The sequence below is a fragment of the Triticum urartu genome, chromosome 7 (assembly GCF_003073215.2).
Source record: "Triticum urartu cultivar G1812 chromosome 7, Tu2.1, whole genome shotgun sequence".
NCBI lineage: Eukaryota > Viridiplantae > Streptophyta > Magnoliopsida > Poales > Poaceae > Triticum > Triticum urartu.
The window spans coordinates 54,519,403-54,525,412 of record NC_053028.1 but is presented as its reverse complement, the minus strand read 5'-3'; the positions used below and the strand labels follow the sequence as shown (position 1 = coordinate 54,525,412).

Sequence of the window (6,010 nt, the reverse complement as noted above, 5' to 3'; positions counted from 1 at the left end):
GCTAGTGGCTGCAATAACCTATTTTTTAAAACTAGGCCACAATAACCATGGGCTAATATTTACTGTAGTGACACTGGGCCTCCTACGGGCCATAGAAACAGTGGGCCTTCTACGGGCCGTAGAATCAATGGGCCTTCTACGGGCCATAGAAACAATGGGCCTTCTACGGGCCGTATCATTAATGGGCCTTATACGGGCAGTATGATCAATTGGCCAAACATGGGCCAATAACAGGCTGCATTATGGCCGTAAACGGGCTAGAGTTGGAATCGTCCGTTCATGGGCCGACGATAACGGGTCATCGTTAATAGGCCGTATTTGATGACGCTATGAAAACGGCCCAACGTATTTACAGACCACAAACGGGCCGACTGTAACCACGGGCTGAATTTGGCCCACAAGCAGAAAGTGACAGTAACGGGTCGTAAGTAAACGAATGCTGGAAATGAGCCCAAGAATAAATGGGCTCTGAGATGGCCGAAAGATAACATGGGCTGGAAACGGCCCAATGGAATAACGGGCCGTTAATGGGTATAAAGTGATACATTGTTCTTTACGGGCCAGTTTCACCACGGGCCGTTAATGGGTGTAAAGTGATACACTGTTCATTACAGGGTAGTTTCACCACGGGTCGTTAGTAGGCCAAGAGTTACATAGGGCCTCATATGGGCCGAAAGACGTCATGGGCCATACATGGGCCAGAAGTGAAAACAGGCTGGAATCATATTGGATGGCCCAGATGACGCTACTCGGCCTAATTTGAATAGGGCGTAATGGGCCTTGGGTTAGCGGGCTGTAAATGGGCTATATGCGAACAGGCCGTTAACAGGCTTTCCATGGGCCGGCCCGCCACCTTTTGACCAAGTCAAACGGGCCGGCCCGCCACCTTTTGACCAAGTCAACCGGGCCGGCCCGCCACCTTTTGACCAGGTCAAACGGGCCGGCCTTTTCACAGGAATGGGCCTCTATTGGGCCGTGCCACGTGTCGACGTATCATAGGCGCCTATTTGACCAACTGACGAGCTGACACGTGTTTCGTCTGGCCAATAAGAATTTTACACGTGGAAATTTCCCATTGGTCGGGGCTGTTAACGGGTTATCGGATCCAAAACCCGACCTGATAGCTTAACGGCGTTCCATTACGGTGGATGCCACGTGTTGGTCACCCTTGACGAAAGCACTTCTGTGACGCGCGATTTATCGTCATGGAAGTGGACACTTCCGTGATGATAATTTTGGCAATGTCATAGAATACTTCTACGACAGCACAGGTATGACTATCTTGATTCTGTCATAAATTTGTCATGGATGTACATGCATGACGGAAAACGCGACCTACTGTGACAAACACGTATCATCACAGAAGTGTATTTTTTTGTAGTGTATGTTGTGTGCTATGCTTACTGTCAATGCGTGCTACGATTGTAGTGAAGGAAATATGCCCTAGAGGCAATAATAAAGTTATTATTTATTTCCTTATATCATGATAAATGTTTATTATTCATGCTAGAATTGTATTAACCGGAAACATAATACATGTGTGAATACATAGACCAACAGAGTGTCACTAGTATGCCTCTACTTGACTAGCTCGTTAATCAAAGATGGTTATGTTTCCTAACCATGAACAAAGAGTTGTTATTTGATTAACGAGGTCACATCATTAGTAGAATGATCTGATTGACATGACCCATTCCATTAGCTTAGCACCCGATCGTTTAGTATGTTGCTATTGCTTTCTTCATGACTTATACATGTTCCTATAACTATGAGATTATGCAACTCCCGTTTACCGGAGGAACACTTTGGGTACTACCAAACGTCACAACGTAACTGGGTGATTATAAAGGAGTACTACAGGTGTCTCCAATGGCAGATGTTGGGTTGGCGTATTTCAAGATTAGGGTTTGTCACTCCGATTGTCGGAGAGGTATCTCTGGGCCCTCTCGGTAATGCACATCACATAAGCCTTGCAAGCACTGCAACTAATATGTTAGTTGTGAGATGATGTATTACGGAACGAGTAAAGAGACTTACCGATAACGAGATTGAACTAGGTATTGGATACCGACGATCGAATCTCGGGCAAGTAACATACCGATGACAAAGGGAACAACGTATGTTGTTATGCGGTCTGACCGATAAAGATCTTCGTAGAATATGTAGGAGCCAATATGGGCATCCAGGTCCCGCTATTGGTTATTGACCGGAGACGTGTCTCGGTCATGTCTACATTGTTCTCGAACCGTAGGGTCCGCACGCTTAACGTTACGATGACAGTTATTATGAGTTTATGCATTTTGATGTACCGAAGGTTGTTCGGAGTCCCGGATGAGATCACGGACATGACGAGGAGTCTCGAAATGGTCGAGACGTAAAGATTGATATATTGGAAGCCTATGTTTGGACATAGGAAGTGTTCCGGGTGAAATCGGGATTTTACCGGAATACCGGGAGGGTTACCGGAACCCCCCGGGAGACTAATGGGCCTATTGGGCCTTAGTGGAAAAGAGAAAAGGGGCAGCCCATAGCTGGCCGGCGCCCCCCCCTTCCCCAAGTCCTAGTAGGACTAGGAGAAGGGGCCGGCCCCCCTCTCTCTCCTTTCCCCCTTGAGAGTCCTAGTTGGAATAGGATTGGAGGGGGGAGTCCTACTCCCGGTAGGAGTAGGACTCCCCCTGCGCCTCCCTCTCTCTGGCCGGCCGGCCCCCTCCCTCCAACCTTTATATACGGGGGCAGGGGACACCCCAAGACACACAAGTTGATCCTTGAGATCGTTCCTTAGCCGTGTGCGGTGCCCCCTGCCACCAAATTCCACCTCGATCATACCGTTGTAGTGCTTAGGCGAAGCCCTGCGTCGGTGGTACATCAAGATCGTCACCACGCCGTCGTGCTGACGGAACTCTTCCTCGACGCTTTGCTGGATCGGAGCCCGAGGATCGTCATCGAGCTGAACGTGTGCTAAGAACTCGGAGGTGCCGGAGTAACGGTGCTTGGATCGGTCGGATCGGGAAGAAGACGTACGACTACTTCCTCTACGGTGTGTGATCGCTTCCGCAGTCGGTCTGCGTTGGTACGTAGACAACACTCTCCCCTCTCGTTGCTGTGCATCACCATGATCTTGCGTGTGTGTAGGAAAATTTTCGAAATTACTGCGTTCCCCAACATGTAGGACATGACCACGCAGACGCAAGATCTTAGTCAGGCCCTTGTCGTGTCCGACAACCAGTTTGCTCCATCGTTTGTCGAGGACTCGCAGCCTATGTCCCACCCTGATCTGTATGGCGCTGTCATGAACCAGGGTGGCTTAAGCGACGAGGCTCTCATGGCAGCTCTCAGCCACCTGCTTGACAACAAGGCCCAGGGTGTTGGGTTCATTGCCATGGCCGACGCTCACAGGGTGCTGTGGCCCAGGAGCTGGTTGGGCAAGCACTACTACTAGAGTAGTGATGTATGTGAGTGTGCACGATCCCCGACGATGATGGCGGTGGCGACGACGACGACGATGACGATGACGACATACATTTTGTGTAGCTAGGGCTCAAAAACTATTTGATGGTTTGTATATTTTGGTGAGGTGGTATATACTAGCCCCTCACGCTGATGGTGAACTTGCGGTGGTAGGACGACACCCTCTTTTGAATGTGGTGGTAGGTTAACACCAAGGTAGTGCTAGGAAGAACTTGCTATGCCGTATGATCATGCATGTTTTACTTCTCTTCTGCTCCATTGTTGTTTGTGTGCTACTTTACTTGCTACTTGTGTGCTCCATTGATTTGCTGCTTCAACTCTTGCTCTTGTGCATTGCTAGGGCAAGTGGTATGCCGTGTTCATCGGTAAGGTCCCAGGGGTTTATAGTTCATGGGAAGAAGCCAGTGCATATGTGGCATCGTATAGCAACAACACACATAGAGGGTTCAAGGCTAGGCAGGCAGCAAAACAAGCTTACTCCGAGTGGGTGCAAAAGCACGACAGCACTGTTGACAATTACAAGGTTAGAGGTGTCAAGGTGGATCGCCAGTTTGGGCCGAAGATGAAGAACTTCATCATCTTCGCCCAGTTCATCGCCATTGCTATGTTGTGGCGTTGGTGTGCTAGGTGTGGGTAAGCTCACCAACTAGGGTACAAGGTAAGCACAACATGTACGCCGTATGCAACCAAACGCCGTGTTCATGTGCCGCTCGGGCCAATGCAGGCAACCAAACAAAATGCACTTGGGTATTACCTAATGCAGGGACACTAGATGCAGGCAACCAAACAACTGGCAGATGGCGTATTAGAGCCTGTTTTTGCTAAACCAGGCTGGTTTGAGAAGTGTATGCGATGCAAGCCCTGTAGCAAACGGCAACCAAACACGTCCTAAGTGACCAGAGAAACCCGAGCGGTATGAGCTACTGCTGGCGGGCACTAGGTACCAGAAAAATGTGAGAAACAGAGGAGCACCTCCTCTTTCTCGATTCCTCATGGCTATATCTCACGTTTCATCCCTTGAGCCCAGCATTTGAGGAACTGAATTTACTGATGGATACGGTAGCAGAAGCCCACTGGTGTAGATAATAGCCGGTCTTTTTACCGGAATGCTATAATTGTGTCCTGATGTTGATACTGCATTGCCGAGATTTGGCGACTGAATGAACCAAATGCAGAAGAATTTGGATACAACCTGATTATTTCTCAAGGAAACTATTATTCTTACAGTATTATGGAGAAGAATTTGTACAGTACATATGTGCAAAAACAAAACAAAACAAAAAGCAGATATTGGAGAAGTACAGAAACTATTATTCTTACAGTATTATGGGGATACAACCTGATTATTGCTCAAGGAAAGGCACACCAGGCACGGGATATGCTAAATCGAGCATACAAAGGACGGCACACCAGGCACGCAGCCATGTTCAGAATGTTGCACTGCTTTGGCTTGCAGAAAAGATATATTTGTGCGCATATTTTTGTTTTTACTTTTATGTCTAGAAGGATTTTTCGCGTGTTTGGGAGATTTGGAGTTTGCAAAAGTGAAGTCAAGAATCAAGTTAGTTTTTCTTTACAGAGAATTGCATACAAAAATTGGAGAAGTGGGGTATCGATCCCCATACCTCTCGCATGCTAAGCGAGCGCTCTACCATCTGAGCTACATCCCCTTTCTGTTCACTGTACAAATCCTTCCGGAGGCAAGGTTCATACAAAAACAATGTTAACCAAAGCAGGTGCAGAACTGCAAATGGACACCCATTTTCACTGAAGACTGTTCAATTTGGATGAAATCGTGACAATGAGTAATTCCAACTTTCTCTTCCTCTCTTATTTTTGATGCAAGATTAGTGGAATTCGTCTTGTACGCGAGATATACATTTCAGACACCGGGGTTTGCCTCCCTTTCACAAAAAGAAAGAAAACAATCCAAAAACATACTCCCTCCTTAAAGAAATGTAGGAGGGTTTAGATTTGTTTATAGAGGGAGTACATTTTAGTGACTCTGCAACGTTTTCAGTGTCCGTCAATGTAACAAGAGAAGCAAAATGTCGTCGTGTGAATGTGCAGAAACCAGTATTATTACAACATTGTGGGATACGATCTGAATTTTGTTCAAAAAATATCCCAGCAAAATGCAGCAAGTCGTGTCCGGGCACATTAGCATCACCATGTTCAGAATTCGATATCTATCAACAAATTCAGTTTCTGCTGGTGTAAAAAATATATATTTACTCCCTGCTGATAGACTGAAACTTTAAGCAAAACAACAGAACTCAAGTTCCCACTCAGTGCAAGAACCACCACATTTGTACCGACACCATCTAACAAAGATGCAGCTAGCAAAGTTCAAGTAGTGGCCATTGTCGACGCATTTTTACAGACTAATGGCAAGTGTCATGGTTAAACAGTTTCAGAATTTCAGAATCGTGATGGCAAAGCTAATAGTTTCATATACTGTCTTTTTTTTAGAAAAGGAGGTTAAAACCCCCGGCCTCTGCAATAGTTTCATATACTGTCAGAAGAAGAAACCAAGCCTAGC

At 46.7% G+C, this 6,010-nt stretch overlaps 1 non-coding gene across 1 annotated transcript; it reads right to left on the bottom strand.

Moving 5' to 3' along the window:
• Positions 1-5,065: 5,065 nt before the first annotated feature.
• On the bottom strand, positions 5,066-5,138 carry TRNAA-AGC. Its single transcript has one exon. It is a non-coding gene; the product is annotated as a tRNA-Ala (tRNA).
• Between the last annotated feature and the right edge of the window lie 872 nt (positions 5,139-6,010).